This window comes from Python bivittatus, unplaced genomic scaffold, assembly GCF_059951505.1.
Source record: "Python bivittatus isolate LINGU-HERP-01145 unplaced genomic scaffold, Pbiv_v1 ctg000410_np1212, whole genome shotgun sequence".
Classification (NCBI taxonomy): Eukaryota; Metazoa; Chordata; class Lepidosauria; order Squamata; family Pythonidae; genus Python; species Python bivittatus.
This window is the reverse complement of record NW_028277067.1, coordinates 10,526,435-10,547,209: the sequence shown is the minus strand read 5'-3', so window position 1 is coordinate 10,547,209 and position 20,775 is coordinate 10,526,435. Positions and strand designations below refer to the sequence as shown.

Below are 20,775 nucleotides of genomic sequence, written 5' to 3'. Positions count from 1 at the left end.
GTGACTGCAACTTGCAATTTTACTGCCAGCTTCTCCATTGACTCTCCTTGTCAGAAACTGGCTATGAAGTGCACAAATGACAATCACATAACCACAGGACACTGTGACGGTCATAAGTGTGAGGACCAGTCATAAAGTTCCTTCTTCAGCACTGTCGTAACTTCAAACAGTTGCTAAACAGGGCAGTTGTTGAGCGAGGTCTACCTGTATAACATCTAAAGCATTTTTCAGACTGCTTAAATTCTCAAATTATTGGGGGGAGGAACTGAAAAATAAAAATGCTGTCTGAGTTCAATATGAATTTTTAACCTCTAAATCTTGATAAACACAGTGCTTATTCAAGTACATTATTCTTTATTATGTCTTCATTCTACAAGTTTTTTTTGGCTGAATTTTGTGAAAAGCAAAAAGAAGAGCATCACTACAGATTAAGGGGTAGATTCAAGGTCAACATCAGAGACCTCCGCAGCAAGCTGAGATTTTGTCAAAACGATGAAGCACACATTTCAGTCACAAAGCAATTTTGCACCTTACATACTCGTGTACATTGTCGTGATCAAGTATAAAAAGGGTGGAGCTTGCACTGCAATGTTGCAATGCAAGTTTTTATCATGTCCCCCTCTTGTTTATCCCTGCAGACATACAGATACGGTTATGGAACCAGACTGAGAAGTGAATCTGCAATTGTATTGCTACATGTATAGATCTTATGTTTCAATGTTGAGCTGCAATTTTACTCACGTCAAGCGATGCTTTTATGTAAATATATAAATGTATTGGCTATCTAAATACAGGCACACAGTTGAAAGCTAGTCTGGAAAGAAGAGCCATGTCATCAGCATACATTAACACTGAAATTTTTCCTTCATTAAGTGAGTGGGGAAAAAAACTTAGTGACTTCATGGACACTACCATATCATTAATATAAAAGTTAAATAAGAAAGGAGCAGGTAAACAGTGCTGCTTGACTACTCTCTCCAATGAAAGAACCTGACAAGGACTGTTGTGGGCACATTCTTACTCTGGCTGTAATGTCAGTATGTAATTAAATTATTTATTTGAGAAGCTGCCTATGGATGTCTGTCTTCACTAGTTTATCCCACAGTCAAGATTTGTCAGTTGAATCAAAGGCAGAGGTAAGATCAATAAAAGCGGCATAGAGTTGTTTTGTATGTCCGTTGGTATATTTCTGAAATAGAGCCTTCAAAGTGGCACAGTGATATACTGTGTTTTGTCCTTTTTGAAATCCTGCCTGTTCTGGATGGAAGAATTTATACCAGACATCTTCTAATTTATTCAGAAGATGTCTGGTATAAAGCTTAGAAAAGATAACTAGCAGACTAATTGGATGATAATTGGCAGGTTCCTGCCGGTTGCCCTTTTTGAAGATTGGGTATATTATGCTCTGCTTTCAATTGGGAGGTACAACACATGTTTTGTCTATTTCTGAGAAAAGTCTAATCAGAATGGGAACCCACCAGAAATCATTCATCTTATATACCTCTGGTGGTATCATATCCTCTCCAGGGGCTTTTCCAAGGGGCAGGGTAGAAATCAGTTGCTTACCCTCAGATTTTGTGACAGCTGGCCACTCTGGTAATATATTTAATTTAATAGAGGCTTTTTGTTGGCTCAGTATAAGGGCAGTTATAAATAGAGGAAAAATACTGGGTCCAGTTTTGTGCTGAGATGCAGGCATGGGGCTGTATTTAGAAATACCATTGGCCACAGGTTTCCTCTGTTTTTTTTAATTAAGCTGAAGCCAGGTTTCCTCCATTGATCCATATGATAAAATAAAATCTCAATCTTTAATAATTCCTTGTACTGGGTTCAGGAATGGATCAATAACTGAAACAAAGAATTTGTTCTTTCCTTCCTAACTCTCCTCTGTAGCATTCTCAGAGCTTGTCTTCTATTTCTACAGTCTTGGTTGTATCATCCCTTCCTTATATTATTCCTTCTAGAGTGACAGGTAATGGTTAGCTGGGAGCTTAGCATGCCATTGATTGAATTAAAAATATAATATACATTGGAATTAAAATGCAATGCAAAATGCTCTTGATTCAACATCTTTTTAAAAATAATTTTATTAGAAATTACATTATACCGACAAAACTAATACAAACTATAAAAGATTAAAAAGGCCAAAAAATGTGAAAAGTTCAGGAAAGAAAAAAGAAAAGAAAAAAATTTTTAAAAAGAGAAAAGAAAAAAAGAAGTAACTTCCCCCTGCAACCAAGCAACTATAAACAATTTTAACAACTTATCACCATCTCTTAAAATACAACAAGTTCAGTTCAACTTTATTGATTTAGTCTATTGACTATATCAAGTATAAAATACAACAAACAACCTCTTCATCCCATATCTCACCTCTTTGTCTATGAACAAATCTTTAAAGCTTCATCATCCATCTTTATCAGCAAAAGTCCACTAAGGGTTACCAGAAATAACCACATATCTATTATACATTTAATCTAATAAACTAGCTTGAATTCCTTCCTTCTGGATTTATATCTCATTTTCTGTTTTTTAAACAAATCCCCCAAACCTTATCATTCACATTTAAATCCAATAAAAGTTACCAGAAATAACAGCATAACTATTTTAACCTTAATCAAATAAGTGTACAATATAACAAATAACCTCTTTCCCATATAACTCTTATCTATAAAACAAAACCTTAGAACATCATCTTCCGGTCCTAGTCAGAAAAAATCCATTAAAAATTGCCAGAAATAGTAACCTTTCTATTTTAAGCTTGGTCAAATAAACCCACTTTATATTTGTTCCCCCTACTCCCAATAATCTTGGTCTTAGATCCCTTCAAATAACATCCCAATGCATGATTTCTTTTCATTTTTCTCTTTGTCTCTTCTCACAAAGTTGCTGACAACATTAACAAATCCCTTTTGTAGGTCCAATATAAAAAAGTAATCCAAGTCACTTTTTTGGTCTATTATTTTGGTATGTCCTTTTTAGTTATTAAAAAAATCAGCCAGTTTCATCTGTAAATTCAGTGTTTAATCTTGTTCCATATCCTTCTTGCAGTCTGTCATTTTTAAGTCCAGATTTGAGTCAATTTCATTTTTGTCCAATAAAACTTGTTCTTCATCCTTAGCATCAATTATTTTATCGATAATAGCAGAAATCTTTAAAAGTAACTTATGAGCTATTTGTTCACACATATCTCTCAATACATCCATTGTTTTATTTGCATCTGGTGTCCTCTAGTGTCCAACTTTCAAAGTCACATCTTTCTTGTTATTTTTATTCTGAATGTAAAAACATGTCTAGTTTCCCACAGGAAGGATTCTTATCTTTAATTTAAATTCATTTACATTAAATCCATTTGGATCCTTAGTCCATTTATAACTTTCTAAAAACAACACTCCAATCACCCTTTTGCTGTTAATTCCAAAAAACAAATTTTTATAAATCCGTAAGCTTGTACTTAAAACTTCTTTTGTAAAGGATTGAAGGACACTCACCCAGTGAAAACCATAAAACTTGCTGTTCTGGAGGTTCTCAATATTTAAAAAGCAATAAAAAAAATCAATCCCAAAGTGATTAAGAAATGATGATTGGCAGAACTTTGAATCCAGAAAAGCTACATTATGACTATGGGCTTAGATGGAATTTTCCCTCAACTCCCAGTGGCTCCACTCACCAGCCAGTTTCAAAAACATTGATTCCTGTGGTTTACTTGCAAGGAGTAGCTGTCTGGAGCATGTGTGGGCAATCTCCTTTCTCCAGAGAGATTACACCAGCCTGGATCCTGGATCCAGCCACAAGTTTCAGCTGTAATGTTCCTGTTTTTCAGGGACATCTTCAGTTTACCATGCTTCACCAGAAGTCTGCCTTTGATTCAACATCTGTGGGGTATTTTTAGAAAGCAATGATTTTCTAGTTAGGGCTCATCTAAGGCGGCATTTAACCTGGGTGATGTCATCAAGATTATGGTACATCACAGGGGGGAGAGACTTATAAGCCAAAAAGGTCAGAACCAAGGGTAGGTGGTGACTCTCTGTTCTGTTTTAGACATCAGAGCAGCTAACCCAGGGAAGGAATGTAGATGAAATCAGAATGTAATAGATGACGCTGACTCCAAATGAGCTTAGAAAAGTATAATACCCATTTGAACTATCAAAGAGAACAATGGAGACTATACAGCCTATACCTCAAGGCCAAATTCAATAGGAAACCTCTTGTTTGTTTAGTATTTGTACATGGAGAACCAAAGCAGGTACCATACATCCTCTGGACTTCTGCAGTATTATCAAAACTCCCAGCAACTGTTTTAGACATCAGAGCAGCTAACCCAGGGAAGGAATGTAGATGAAATCAGAATGTAATCGATGACACTGACTCCAAATGAGCTTAGAAAAGTATAATACCCATTTGAACTATCAAAGTTAGAACAATGGAGACTATACAGCCTATACTTCAAGGCCAAATTCAATAGGAAACTTCTTGTTTGTTTAGTATTTGTACATTGAGAACCAAAGTAGGTACCATACATCCTCTGGACTTCTGCAGTATTATCAAAACTCCCAGCAATTCTTAACTTCTGTTCTACCTTTCCTTGATCTCACTGTACAGCTAGAGACTGGAGACAACAGTCTCTTTCCTCTCACATGATCCCCTCACCTCTCTAAGACTTAATTATGAAAACTGATAGTAGTCTGCTCACAAGGGTCACTCTGATTGGAGTGATGGACAGTGGTCTGACCATAAGGGTCTCTCTCAGCTAAGAGTATGCCTAGTGATCATGAAATAAGTATTTTTCCTTGGTCTCCTCCCCACCATGGCTGCTTCACAACATAACATAAATTTATTTATTTTCTTTTTGGAACATGTCCTTGAACATTCTCATTTGCAGTGAAGCAGAGTTCTAGAATGATACTGGAGCTTTGTGAGGGTTGTTGGATCGGATCAGAATGGGTTTTAGTTCTCCATCCAGCCTCACATAATTGAAAATATAAACCAAAGTACCCAATTCATTCCATGGCTTCTGCAGGAAGGGTTAAAACAGGCAACATGAAGGTCATGATATCAGATCCAAGCCCCATCCCTTTGTATGTTCATGCAGTGGTCATAGTACTGCAACTGCTATCTTGCTGTTGTTGGTTTTTTATCCTCACCCTACGCGGATATCACTGGATCCATCCCAGAATTCAGGGTGCATCGAGGAGCACAGCCCGAGTCATTGCTTTAAAAGCAACTAACTGGAATGATTTTCCAGAAGATCATGCAATATTTCCTCCATATTTAAACCTGAATAGTCAAACCTGAAGTCTCTTACTAAACATGCTAAACTGTAAACCATAATTTACAAACCACAATAGCTGGCTTCACACCACATGCTGTTAAAACCGAACAAATCACATTGTAACTTAGCATATGTCAGCTCTTCAAGGTAGTCCAGATGGGAAACCAAAACCACAAGTACAAATACTACCTTTATTGTAAGGTTACAGTAACAGAATCTTGCAAGTCTGAAAGCACTTCCCTCCTCCCGTGCCTTTACTTTCAAGAGAACTAGGGAGGGTCCCTTCTGAGATGCTTTCTCCATCCCTGTCTTTCCTTTGGACTCAGATTTCTCTTATCGTACTGTTGTCTAGGCTATGGCTTTTCCTCCTGTCTCCCAAGATTATTCTCACAGCCCATTATATCAATGATATGAGAACCCAGAATTTAAAAAGTGAGTTCCAGATACTAATGCTAATCTTTAAAGGGATATTATAAAGGTGACAACAACATAAATTATGTCAATTACTTTGAATACTCTTTAGCACATAAGAAGAAACCTCCTTGATCAGACAATCTAGTGTAGCATTCTGTTCACACACAAAGGTGCTTTGAGTATGCCCACAAGTAGGATGTAATGCAGTAGTATTTTCCTGCTTGTATTTCCAGCTAAATGTGTTCAGTGACCTGTCTCTGTTATTAGAAGTACTGATATGCTACTTCACTAACTTCATGCTTAGCACTGTCAAGGTTTTGAAAGCAAGTTGAGTAATAGTATAGTTAACACTGGGTCAAGGAGTATGTCAGATAAACAGCAAAATCAATAAATACCTAAGAAATAATTTATATGACTAAGCACTCATGGTGAGAGGATGTGGCAAGAAGGGACATACTGAAAATGAGTTGTGCCCCTGACAATCTGCAAATAAAATTCCAGGTCCTTTTATATGTATCAGAAGTAAGCCCAAAAAATCTAGAAATGAAATAAATAGGCAAGTCCATTGCTATTCTAAACCCAAATCCAAATGATATATAATTGGGAAAAGGGGCCATTGGTGTGTGTGTGTGTGGGGGGGGGGAGAATATGTTTTCTTTGGTGAAATTTCAGGACCTGTATTTCCAGATAAGGTTGAGAAAGATCTGGTCTCAAAATCTCCACATGCTGTAGACAATCTACATGTATCAACATGTACAATCTAGATGTATCAACAACTTCATGCAATTTTGAGATGTGAGCAAAATCCACATAAACAAGTAGAGAATTGCTAAATTAGCAGAGCAATATTAACAATTCCCTCCTTTCCTATTCACTAGATCTTTTAAAGCCATTGAACATATCATAATTCTTTGAGCCTTTCTTGCTGATCAATTACTATAGTAATTTTTTTGTTAATATTTAAAGTTGCTAGGCACAAATCATGGCCATGGGTGGGGACATTCCCCACTTGGAGTAGGAAACTGTTTTATTCCATTTTTAGTATTTATTTATTTGATTTATTTATTTATTTAAAATGTAATGTTTCATTAGGTAAGCTGCCCAAAAATGTCCTTTGAAAGTAAAGCTATCTTTCTAGGGACTAGATGACTTCCTGCAAAGAAGGGAACTACTACCCTAAAGGATTTGTACTAGCTGCCCATTGTACTTCAGGAGGTGATGACACTCATAGGAAAAGCTTAGATAATCATCACAGTAACTCAGCAGTAACTCCTGTTAAAGCAGGAGAAGTTTCAACAAAGATGATTTGTGTCTACCCATCAAGCACAGGAGTGCAAAAAGTATGGCTGCTCACTAGCATTTCCTTAGTGGCCCCAGAGGTACCATTGGATGGAGGAAAAACATGGCTCTTGTTTGCATTTTTAGGAAACAAGGGGATTACATTGTAACACAGGTGCTTTAGGCAGTGCAAATATTTCATGCACCCATTTCACTCCTTTAAATTCCTGGAAGCCTTCCAAAATGGGCTCTGGCCCACCTTCGCTTTTGGAGTTCAGCCTGTAACGTGCCATGCAAAGGATGAGGTGCCCACTCAGACAAACAGCAGTTGAATACTCAGGATCTAGAATCAGCAAAGTTGCCAAAAAATTCTTTTCTGCAACATATTCTGAATGAAATAAGTAGGAGGAAAAAAGTCTACTAGTATCACCTTGTGTGTTTTTGTCAAGAAACATATAGTTATCACTGAAGAAACAGTTCAGCAACACCTGTTAGAGCCACAAGTGTTCCATATAATGCTCAGGTTCTCATCAAAAGTGTATCCCAAAACAAAATATCCTGTGACAAAAATGTTCTAAAAAAACCTTTCACCATTTATCTTCTTTGGTCCAAAATTAACTGTTTTCAAGAAAACTGAGAAAATACCATGTGAGAGAAATGTTAATTGCTGGCGGCTTAATACTTCAAAGAGACACTTATTTCCTGACCAGACAGAAAAAAAGTGGTAGAGCTGTCACGTATTTTTAACCCAGAATCCTGTTGAGACATATTTGGGAGTGTCTTACATTTGTTTGCAAATATATTTGTTTTGCAGATTTGTCTCATCTGACCTGTACTAATATTTTCTAAATATGAATGTCTTGATCTGGCCATAATTTGACAACTTCCAACAAGGAATGATCGGTTCAGCAAGACTGGATCAATCCCCCTTCCATTTTTTCCACACCTGTGTACTTTTTGATGACAGCACATTTGTCTCACCCAGTTCACATGGGAACTATCTCTAATTTTGAAAACCATTTTGTATACATGGAGATATAGATATATACATGTAGATATTCTCTCTTTCTCTCAATAGCTCTATCACACCTTCCCCAAGATCATCTCTAAATTCATAGATAGAGATATAGATAGATATAGATATAGAGTGTGTGTGTATGTTAAATCATACATAGATCCGCATGAACTGAACAGCTGTAAATCAATACACGTAACTATATAGTACCACTGATAACAATATGGTGACACTATTTGGGGAGATGTAGGCAACACACTAGCTTATGCAGAATAATATGAACATGTTTGCGTAAAACTAGGCTTTGGCTGCATATACTGGCCAAAATGTGCCCAAAACTACCAATACTATTCTTATCATTAGCAGGGAATGCTGTATATGGCATGGATAAAGTTAAGGTTGATAACCTACTCTACACTTTCTCAGTCTTACAAAAAAGTGTATATGAAAGCCTCAATTAACCAAAGCCATGATGGGAGATAGAGGTTAATATCTATGGGCCCATTCAATGACAATCTTGATATGTAGAAGACTGTAGTTTGGACTGTAAGAGGTAAAAAGCATGAATTGCTACAGAAATGACATTGGAGAAGGAATGCGGCAGTCAAGAATACTCCTTGATTCTCTGATATACATAAGAGGGAAGGAACAGACTTTCAAGATGTTGTTTCTGTAGCCTATATCAATAAAGTAGAGCTCCAGTGTTTTGTTTCCTGACCTGGCCTACCTTGAAGGTCTGACGAATAGATATGCCATGTGCCTAAAATTTAGAGAAAGGGGAAAGGATTAATGGGTCTGAGTAAAGGTAATTTGATCTTATGAAGTGGACTTGATGGATTTGGGCAGGAAAATGAAGGGGCAGTTTTAATTATAAATGAAAGGGTTAAAAGTCTATTTCCAAAAGTATGAATTAGTGCCATCACGTTTGTTGCAGATGTGTGTATGAAAGTAGGAATTCCTAGATTGTGACAGTTACATGTAGGCTCTAATGAAAAGTAATATTGAAGGAACCAGGAAAGAGTTTGGGGGAAAATTATGCTATATTTTGAATGAATGCAATACAGAAGAAAAGTTAATCTGCTCTGTTACGTGATATGAATGGATGTGTGGAAATGAATAAAAAAGTACCAAAAAATGTTTGGACCAGAGACCCAACAGAAAATGAGAATGGTGATTGTTTAGTGAAAAGATCTGTTTGTTTTGAATGCAGGCTTTAAATGTTGGAATGAAATTAAAAGCAAGATTGATTTGATTGTTTATGATTGAGAGAAGTAATGAAAGTTACAACTCAGATGAGAGGTGATGAATGTGAATAGATCATTATTTGGTAGTGTCAAGAGTGAATATGGAAAATAAAAGAAATAGAAGAAAAGGGAATAAGCAAATGAAACCAGAGGGAACGTAATATGCCTGCAGGACAGAAAGTCCAACTCTTGTATGAAAAAGTAGTAGAAGATAGATTAATCTCCCAATAGAATGAATGGGAGCTAGAGGTAAGGATGATGTGGAAGCTGTTTGGAATGGAGTACAAAAATTAGATTACAAAGCGCCACAGAAATGTGTGCAGTATGAAAAAGAATGCTTGGTGAAATAATGAAGTAAAAAGGGTCAAAAGTAAATTAGGAAAAATGCTTATAAAAGAACAATTGCTACAATACAATAGGAAGTGAGAAATATATATATACAGAGAGAGAGAGAGAGAGAGAGAGAAGATAGTAATAATGTAAATTAAAGAGGTAAGAAATGGTGAAGATTAAAAGAGGCTGAGAAAATGTGGAATGGTTTTGATGGTAATAAAACACTATTTGGAAGTCAATATAAAAAACTAAAATAAGGAGCCTCCAGCAAAGTAAATAGAATTAAATATGAACATTATGAAATCATTTGGGATGAACTTGAAGTGAGGAAATACTAGAAGGAGTATTTTAGAGATTTGTATGAGAATGACAATGATGTGTTAAAGAGTAGAAATTAATATTAATACCCAAGAAAAAACGAGGAAAGAGAAGCAATAAATGCCTTGAGATTGTTATAAAATGGCAAAGCTGCAGGTGTAGATGGCATAACTGGAGAAATATTAAAATATGGCTGTGTCACTTGTTTATTGTTTGTAAAGACTGTATCTGTGCCTCATGACTGAAAGAATGTCATATTGTTCCCTCATAGAAAGGGAAAGATAACAATAGTGAATGAAAAAACTATATAGGGATTAGTTATTAAGTACACCTGAGAAGGTGAGAGAATTCTGATTTAGGTAAATATGAGAGCTGACAATCAGCAAAATTTTAGAACTGTAGTCCAGCTTTATACCAGGGAGGGAGTGTATAGATCATGTTTTTTTCCCTTCAGCAGGTCCTTGAAAATATATAAATATGAGAAATAAAATTTATTGTATATTTGTTGATTTAGAGAAAGTATATGTTAAAATGAATAGGCTTGAATTATGGAGTGCTCTGCATAAAGATTGAGTTGAAGAGAGGTTGCAGAATGTAATTAAGAGTAGAATATGGTGGAAGTACAACAAGGGTGAGAATAAATGTATTACTTGGCTTAAGATTCAGTAAAGAATAAAACAAGAATGTGTGATATCCCTTTGGATAAAAGTATAAGGAATGCTTGTGGTGATGTTAGACTTGTGTCAGTTGGGGACATTCATGTGTATGCACTTTTGTATGCAGATGATGCAGTGTTGTTGACTGAAAAGCTGAATGATTTGCAACAAATATTAGATAGATTATATAATGTATTGAGAAGTATGGGACTGAAAATTAATGCACTGCATAATGTCAAAATATTTACAAAGTCTTTACCTGAACAACTGCAGGTTTTATATAAATGGCATAAAATTATAGTCAGTAGGCTCATTTGTGTATCTTGGTAGAATATTTACTAAAGATGAGAAAAGGTGTGCAACTACTGGTAGAAAAGTAGTGGATAGTAGCCCCCATGGCTACAGTTATCTGATGTAGGTTACTGAGAGCCTGACTTACTCAGGCAATCCCACATTGGTTCTGATTTTTGTCTTGGGACAATCGCATTGTTATCTGTAGGGGGACATTAACATCTGTCCTTTGTTGTGGCTAGGTCACTCTGATTGTCTTGTAGTTTTCTCTTGCTGTGGGGAAATGGGACTATTTGATTGGTCCATTCAAGGTACTTAATGGATTGTGCTGGTTTTCAGAGACTGTTTAGGGAGTTTTCTGAGGCTCTGATGAACAACTCAACTGAGGCTTTAGTCACACTTGGAATGACCAGGTGATGATGGCCCAGAATCAGAGTGGTCCTGAATGGCCTGTCCCTGTACACTGATCCCAGGGAGCCCCTTGGTTTACAGAGGAGTTCCAGGAAATGAAGTGACAAAAGAAGCACTTAGAGTACCACTAGAGAAAGACTGGGAATCTGACCAAACATATGGAGGAGCCTGTATTAATCTGAGGAGGGAATATGGGAATTGTGCTAGGTACCTGACAAATCACTCAGATCCACTCTGAATTGTACTCTGACTGGGCAGAGGGACTAAGGCTGCATCTTGCCCTATTAACTGGGAGAAATTTAATCCTGTGAGACTCAAGGAAGTAGGCAAGGATTGTGGAGCTGTTAGCACAGCCATTTGTAGGTGAGATCCCTGTTCCTCCTGGAAGGTTAAGGTCACCTGGCAGATGACATGTGGTTGGGTCCAAGCAGTGATGAATTAATTCATTCTTGAGTGAGGGAGTGCTTCCTCCTGCCTTGAAAGAGGCAGCAGCATACCTCCTCCACAAGGGACCTTTGTTGGATCCAGTGATGCTGGGCAATTTTCATCCACTCTCCAGCCTCTCCTTTATGGGGTAGATTGGGGAAAAGGTGTTTGGGATGCAGTTTCAGAAGGCCCTGGAGGAAATGGGCCTTTTTTGGTCAGGTTTCAGGGCAGGATGTAGCACTGAGACAGCATTAATCATGGTTATGGATGATCTCTGGAGCAACTGGGATAAGAGTGGTACAGCTCTCCTGGTCCTTCTAGACCTCTCAGTGACTTTCAGTACCATCAACCATGAGATGCTTCTACACTGACTTCAGAGTTTGAGGGGTGCATTGTTTTTGATGTAGTTCTCTTTCTTTCTCTATAACTGGCTCCAGTTGGCGTTGATAGTAGGGTAGATATTGAATCCTAGGCCCTTGCTTTGTGGGCTTCCTCAGGGCTCAGTGTTTTCACCTCTTCTATTCAGCATCTGTATAAAACCACTGGGATAGATCATCCTGCGGTGTGGGGTCAGGTATCAGCAGTATTCTGATGGTACCCAGTTGTATATTTCAATGCTGATCAACCAATGCTGTTGCGGTCCCATTGTCTGGAGCCTGGCAGGATGGGGAGAAAGCTGGTTCCATAAATAATCAGCCCTTAAGCCACAAAGTGCTTTATAAATGACAACCAGCACCTTGAATTGCATCCAGAAACCAACTGGTAGTGCAGCTAATATACTAGAAGTGTCAGACAGCTGTACTGAGGTGATCTTGTAACTATTCATGCAGGCACATTCGGTGCCAGCTGTAATTTTTGAATGGTCTTCAATGGCCTGGTTATTTATGGGACCAGCTTTCTCTAACTCTCTCTGCCTATCTAATAAAATCTGGCAAGATGGGCATGTTCCAGGTCTCATCAACTAAATAATTCCATCTGGTAGGACTCCAGAGGTGCGCCTTCTATGTCACTACTTCTGCCCCTCAAGATCCATTTAGCCCTGACCTTGCTGTTCTTCAGGAAAACATTAAAAACCTGGGTTTTTGAACAGGCCCTGGAGCATGAAAATTTGTGATCCCACTTGAATGTTTGTTTGGACTTTTCTTTTTCTATGTATTTCCCCAATGTACTGCTATTACTGTTATTTGGTTATTTTGTTTATGATATTTTTAATCATCTGTATATCACTGCCTTGAGTCTTTTTGATTAGGTGACCTTATAAATTTAGTAAATCATCATCATCACCTAGTCTGATTCAAGATACGAATGCCTCCAAAATTAAATACGGATATACATAAGAATATGCTTCTTGCATTTTGTTATATGGGAGTAAGAGTTGGGTATGTTAAGAAAAACATACAAGTAAGTTGAATGCAAGGGTAACAGATAAATTAAGAACCATGTTTGATAAAATACAATGAGATAGGGTCAAGAATGAATGGGTGATGAATGATTGTAGACTGAATTAAAAAACGAACAAGCAATATGAAAGAAGCACCTTGAGGCAGTTTGATAATGAAGATTGAATCATAGAACAAATGTATGAAAGAAGAGTGAATGGACTGAGAGCAAGGGGAAGACTGAGAATGTTGTGGTTAGTTGAACTTGATGAGATCCTGAAAAAGAAAGAATCAGTGTATAAATATGGTAAATATGGTAGACACAAGAATGGAACAAAGATAGTTGCAAGGACAGATATGGAGAGGTATAGTAAATACTGTAGTGTTGCTATAAACTATTTTTACCAATGGAGGCGAATATGTTTAGCTCATGGTTGAACTGTGGAGTCCTTGGGGTTCTCTGAGCTTGGTTCTTTTCCTGCAAACGTTTCATTACCCAGCTAAGTAACATCTTCAGTGCTGGAATGGGATGGGGTTTGCTCTCTGGTTATATACTCATGCGTGCCCTGCCAGTGTTGGTGGGGGTGGGGAAATAGGAAAAGGAAATAGCATGAGGGATATGTGTATAGATATGTTGATGTTTTACAAAGAAAGCAGCAAATAACTAGAACTTAATTTTAGTTAGGCTTTACTCATGAGGACAGGACTCAGCATGGGAATATATATAGTTGTTTTCTTTCTTTGGAACATAGCATCAGCTAATTCCAAACAAACGTGACATTAAGAGAAAGGTCTTCCAGTAGAATTTCTGTCATACCTGCTCATATTTCAGAAAGGAAGTAATGTTTCTTGTTCAGTGAGTCTAAAACTTTCCAAAGTAGAAGCAGGTTGCTGCACTTCTTGTTCTGTTCATTTTATACATAAATTCAGGTGGTATGGAAAAGCTGTTTTTAATGTAAAATCTTTTTTCACAGTTAAAAACAAGGAAAGAAAGCCATTTCCAAACTCTGTTAATATTTTCTATCATCTTACAAGACATACTGAGATTCAGCACTGTGAAATGAAGTATAAATATTTATGTTCCTATCCATGGGGCAGTGAAGAGGTGAGGTCAGATACAGGCAACTTTCATGTCCTTTCCAGTGCTCAGCATATCCCTTGGACAGGAGGGACAGGATAGAGCCAATATGTCTTAAATGGAAGAGGTCACTTGAGACATACTTCTGGAGAAACAATGCCAGATGACATGTGTATCTTCATGTTACCATTGCTTCTATGTGAAAAATGGTATCTTGCTTGTTGTGCCTTTTAACTTTTCCTCTGGCCAATTGTGTCTTCATCTTGAACTTTGGTCTTCTACCATGTTCAATAGGAATTAATTGCAATAAATTATGCAATATAACATGATTGGGGTAGGGGAGAGGAAATAAAAGAAATGTAAAAGGTTCTAAGTTAATAGGTGTCACTCTGGCAAAACTATAGAGAGAGTACAAAGATTGAAAGTGATTCTGAATTTTGGAATTTCTCTTCACTTGTTAGTGAAACATTAATCAGCAGACCCAAGTGTAGAAATCTGGATTGGGCATGAACAATTACTAAGTAGTAAAGGGAATGTGCAGTTTGCTGTATGGAAACATAGGTTTCTTTTTATGATGTTTCTTTCTTAGTCAACTTCCCGCATGCCCCTCTAATATTGATATCCCATTTCCAATTACTAGAATAGAGATGGGCCCAGGCTGGAAACATTACACAACAGTGTAATCATAAGGAATTCATAAGGGACTACATGCAAAGTTCAAAAAGAGTATAATATAGCTAGTAGGTCAGAAATCTCAGAAATACTGGGTGCATACTGTATTTGATAGGAAAGAATTGTTACTACACAAGGTTGTTAGTACAACAAGAATTCACTTGGTGAATTCTTCCTGACATTAATTTGAAAGGTGAGATATTTTCCATGAACAAAATGGAGCTATGTCTCTGCATCCTGAGTCAGCCTATCAAGCCTGAAGGTAGAACTTCTCAACTCAAATCTTAACTCTCATAGTAGGCTTGAAAAGCATTTGATTTTTCCTTCACATATGTGTAGCTGGAAGATTTCTGATTGGTTTCTCTATCAACTTTCTAACTGGCTGATTTTTAAAATCATTCTGCTACAGATGTATTAGTATCAAGTGTGGAAGCATATTTGAAAATTGTGATCATATTGTGTGGACAATGGATGAGACCTGAATGGCCAGAAGAAGGAGCCTAAAACTCCAAAATGCCCAAATTTCAATGGGATTTATTTCTCACTATATATGATTTCTTTTATATTCATCTATGTTTTCAGATTTTGGAAAAACATAGGGAACCAGGTGAATACTGGACTACCTTTACACATAGCCTGGCTGCTTTCTTACTGGTCCAGATCTACAAGGCAAAAAGGTCTGCTATACCACTATCCATTCTGTTTGCAGGTCATCCCAAAGGCACCAAACGCACAGCGTGTTTACCCTTCTTTCTGCTTGCCATCTGTGGCTTCAAATACATTTAGAATAGCATTGAGTAATCAGAGAATATCCTCAGACCATCTTTCCTTTGTCTGAATTACCCAGTAACTGTGCACTGAAATTACCAGCCAATCAGTGCTGCAGGTTGCTGAGCTTATTCCCCCTGTTGTGAATATCTAGTGCTTTGTGGATCAATAAACAACTCTTCCCTGTTCCTTCACATAACAGAAGCAAAGCAAGAAAAATCTCTTTGGTTCACCATGTTTTTCCAACACCAATTGTGAAATATGCTAGCAGCAGATCCTGCAAGCTAAGTAACCTCCTTTTATTTAAGAAATATCCATGCAGGTGGTCTTTCACCTCTCTCTGAAAGCTAGTTTTAAAAGGGTAGTGAGGAAGCAGGTGTTTTTGTTTGTTTTATTGATTTTGCAGCACATTTACTACCAGTTTGTTTTCTGTACTGCATAAACACTGGGGTTATATTTAGCACTAGTACCCTGGCAAGATCATTTTGTGGCAGGGTTTAAGGTTTATGTAAAGGAAGCCTAAGAGTGTGGCATATGAGGTCGTAGGATATAGCCAGAATGCACTGAAGTCTGACAGGGTGCTTGAACTAGGATTGGTAATAATGAAGCACAAGGCATTTCAAGGAATTGAAATACAGATTCTTCAAAGAAAGACATGAACTGGAACAGGAGATGCTGTAATAAACTTGATTTATTAGAGTCTCTTTAAACATATACCTTTCGGATGCATCTTCCCCAAGTCCTGCTGTGGGGGAGGGTGTTTTGAGAAGGATGAGTGAAGAATTCCAGGAGTGTATGTCAACAGTATATATTCCCAGCAAGGTCACCCAAGGCCTGAAGGTCATCCCAGCTGCCCAGATAATGCTAACAGGCACCTATATTGGGCAGCAGTGATATAGAAAGATGCTGAAGGTGGATAATCACAATAGTGACAGCAGCAAAGGCATCATTTCATATTGCCAGGAGAAGGCAATAGTAAAGCACTCCTGTATTTTACCAAGAAGACTACATGGATAGAAAATCTAAAATGACTGACAATACAGTGATTGATCATGGATCCCTCAGGTTGGATGGCACTCAACATGCTACTGAGAAAGAGCTGAGGATTGTTTGGAATACTAATTAGACTTCATGGACATCCCTTTAATATGTCAATTATGCAAGTGCATGCTCCAACCAAATACAGAAGAAGAGGAGGTTGATGAGTTTTATAATCAAAATCAATTTGAAATTGACAGAACATGCAAGTAAGATATGCTCCTTGTGGTTGGAGACTGGAATGCCAAACTTAGAAATCTTAAGGAGGAAAATGTCAGAATAAACAGTGGAAATCACCAAGAAGAGAAGAGCAGACAAAGCCAAGAAAAACAAAGATCTCAGGAAGGAGTTTAACAAAGAATTTCAGAGAGCTGTTAGAAGAGACAAGAAGCAGTATTACAAAAACATATGTAAGTACATTAAAGAGGGAAACAGATACAGAAAAACAAGGAAAGCCTTCCAAAAGATCCCTGAACTCAGAAGGAGGTTCTGAGCTTGACAGAACATGGTGGAACAGACTAGCTCCAGGTTGGCAAAGCTCCAGGTGAGACAAGGCTGTATACTCTCCCCTTGTTTATTCAACCTATATGCAGAAATATATATATTGAGGGAAGCTGGATTGGAAGAAGATGAGTGTGGTTTTAAAAATGGAGGAAGAAATATCAATAACCTGCACTATGCCAATGAGATTGTAGGAGAAGAGAGGCAAACACACATGCTTGCTGAGGTTTTTGGCAGAGAGAAGAGGGGTAAAAGAGGAGCAGTGGTAAGTTAGTGAGAGCGTTTTGTGTGTGGTTGTGTGAGATTTGTGGCAGTGTTTTCCTGGTCTGGCTGAAAATGCTTTTTTCTGTTTTTCTGTGAACACATGGTCTGATTGCCTGAGGGAGGAGCCATTGTTCCCTAGAAGCTAGGGGGAGGAGTCAGAAGCCCTAATTGGGAAGAGGGGCCTGACCCAGGCTACAGCTATATAGTGCTTCTCTTTCTCTCTCTTTTATGGAGCTATTGATTTATTTAAGTCTTCCTACAGGGAGCCTCCAATTGATCATGGATGTCTGTATTATGCATGGACTTGAATTGGAAGACAAGGATATTGTATGAAATAGCAAGCAGCACAATGAATAGCACTGAAATGTTTATATAAGACTCTCAAGCAATGCAATGAGAGCAGGAGAGGGTGTGAGTCTATCCAGAATAAAGAAATTACTGGTGGAAATTTGGAAGGGGATCTCTTCTATTTTGAGGGCATCCTATAACGGCTGAGACTTGTGTTCCTGGGTGCCAAGAATCCCAAATCTTGAGCTTCCAGATGGTCATAGCAAATGTTCAGCCAAAAGACACCCTGACGTGAACCAGAGCATCAGTCGTGTCACTGCACAGCTTGCCCATATGTTATCACTTATACATCAACCCTCTCTGAATAATGGCCTGAAGGCCAAGGCAAAGCCAGCTTTTGCCAAACATATATTTCAGGAGAGTTTAAATAAACCCAGTGAGACATGCGTCACATGAACTCGTCTCTCCCATCCATCTGCTCCAAGCTGCCTGCAGAACAAAATAAGTGGAGAGGTAGGGGGAGGCTCTTTGAGCCTGCCTCTCCCCTTTGGAAAATGAGCCAGTCTGTTTTAACAATAAATGGTGACCAGTTTGAGAGCACACATGACCAGTCTCGTGAAGATTGAGCAAAGTAAGTTGAGCTTAATGAAGTCCTGTGTCTTCTGGACAGGAAAGGACGGGTGTTTTATAACTGTTTATTGGAGTTAATGGTAATAAATTCCTCACTTATGATGCATTAGCTTTAATGCTTTCATTATGGGTGATATAGGGCTTGCCTTTTAACATAGTAAATCATGTTGTCCCAATAACATAGTGTGTTGAGCAGCTGACATAATGTTATGTTAGGGGGAAAGCAGAAGAAATGAAATATATACATCACGGAAAAAAAATGGATCCTCCTTGCTCCTCACTATATTCTTAGCTTTGTCCATAAAGACACTCACACCAGCAGGGCAGGTGGATCAGAGCAGAACTTTTAAGTTGGAGTTGCTAAGCCTTTAGTGTAGACTTTGTTTCTATAGCAATGTCCTATTTCATCCTGGTGCCAAAGTAGCTTATTTTCTACTTTCCTCTCTTTCCTTTTCTGTTTGGTAGTCTTTTATTATTTATTATTTATAGTCTAAAATAATGAGCTATACAAACAGCTGTTGAAATGTGGATACTTTTCATCCTATAAGGATGAACTTAGTCACTTGATGGAAATTATCAGAGCTAGAGGCAAGCCACCTTCTCTGAATGTCCAGAGTGCTCTTTTTTGTTTCTTTTGCCCTCTTTCATTTCGTGTTGCACGTTGGGTTCACTTACACACATCAGAATTTTTCAAGCTAAACAAACAAACAAACAAACAAAAACAACTGAAATACTAAGGTGTACGACGCTTTGAAATAGATCATGCTGGCTGGAGAATTCTGGGAGTTGAAGTCCATACATCTTAAAGCTGCCAAGATTGAGAAACACTGCACTGGGGCATTACAGGAAACCTCCAGTCATCACTGAGCCTAGACAGTCTGAAGGCTTATTGTCCTTCCAGGAGGCATTAATAAATCCACCAGACAAAGTATGCACTTCTTCCATGATTCTGAAACTGGTTTATATTCAGAATTTCCTTATACAAAAGGATTGTCAATTTCTCTTCTCAAGTTTAATTTGAAGCCTCTGAATGGCTGGACCAGGAGTTTTGAGAAGAGCAAAGCTGCCTTTTTAAAATAAATACATTATTTTTGAGATACATTTTGAACAAGAAAATTTTTTTTGAAGATCGATCTTTCCAAAACATATTGGACTTTCTAATGATTACCTTTATTATCTGATTCCTGGTTTGGGGAAGGGATGTATGTACGTATGTATTCATTGCTATCTCCTTTCTGAATTTGGCCTGGATTATAGCATAGCACTTGAGTATGAACACATTTCAGTAACAACAACAACAACTGTTTATTAAATTTATATGCTACCCAACTCCCAGTGGCTCTATTTTAAAAAAAACTTGGCTGGAGTAATTTTTCCTGTGCATGGTCGTTCTTAGTTGGTGGAGTGATTTGTCTGGTTAATTCCAATAATGAGTAATTTTTCCTAATGTTGAGGGACCTCCAGGCAAGATATTTTGCCATCCATTCACTGCCTTCTCCCCCCACCACACACATCTTGAGTTATTTGTCTCTCTGCCTGATTCACTGCTTTGCCTACTTTCTCCTCATCCTCACTGCTTACTTATCTGCTACCACCTACCCTTCTCCTGGGCAGTGGCACAACAGATTCTGCTCAAAGTAACCCCTATTTAATTGCCCCAAAAAGAAATGCAGAAGTTGTCGATACATCTTTTCTTTTTTTTTTTCTTTTTAAAGTTATGACAGAACAGGTATGATTCTGTAGAGCAAAGCTTCTAAAGGCTGCACCCTTCATTTTCATGTACCAGAGGACTGGAGTCCAGAGGCATTCTGAAAAATGAATATGACAAGACATCCTAAAGTTTTGCTCTGGATCATTTTACTCATACTGCTAGAAGTTTTTCTTTACAAGAAAGACAGAAAAACTGTTGCTGGGGGTGGGGGAAAAGGAAGGAAGGAAGAACTTCATTCTTTTCTATCCTTTTCTTACCTGAAGGCATTAAAAAAGGATTAGAGAAACATGGTGGACTTGATGGATAACCTTGTTTCAGAGGAGTAGGCATCACAAGAGAGAAGATGGTACAGCACTGTATATCAGAAATGAACATACCTGTACAGAGGTCCACTGGATTGATGGTAACATGAGTGCTGAAAGCATCGGGGTTAAGATAAAAGGGCAAGCTAACAGAAGGGATATTTTTCTAGGAGTCTGCTACAGACCACCAAAACAGTCAGAAGAGATAAATGAAGATTTATTAAAGCAGATAACTGAACACTCAAAAAATCATGAAGTGACTGTGATAGGTGATTTTAACTACCCAAACATTTGTTGCGAGACTAATTCTGCCAAACACAAGATGTCAGATAAATTATTGATTTGAGCTGGTGACAATTTTATTTTTGAAATGTTGAGGTAGGGATCTGCTATCTTGGGTTTAAACTGTCCTTATTAACAGAGAAGAGTTGATTTAATGTGGTGGGAATTTTGGGTGGAAGTGACCACACATTGTTAGAATTCTTG

The 20,775-nt window shown here is 37.8% G+C and overlaps 1 protein-coding gene across 1 annotated transcript in view; it reads left to right on the top strand.

The window, feature by feature from the left end:
• SKAP1 (src kinase associated phosphoprotein 1) overlaps positions 1-20,775 on the top strand; it is a 393,786-nt gene that overhangs the window by 234,546 nt on the left and 138,465 nt on the right. The gene's annotated exons all lie outside the window — the stretch shown is intronic.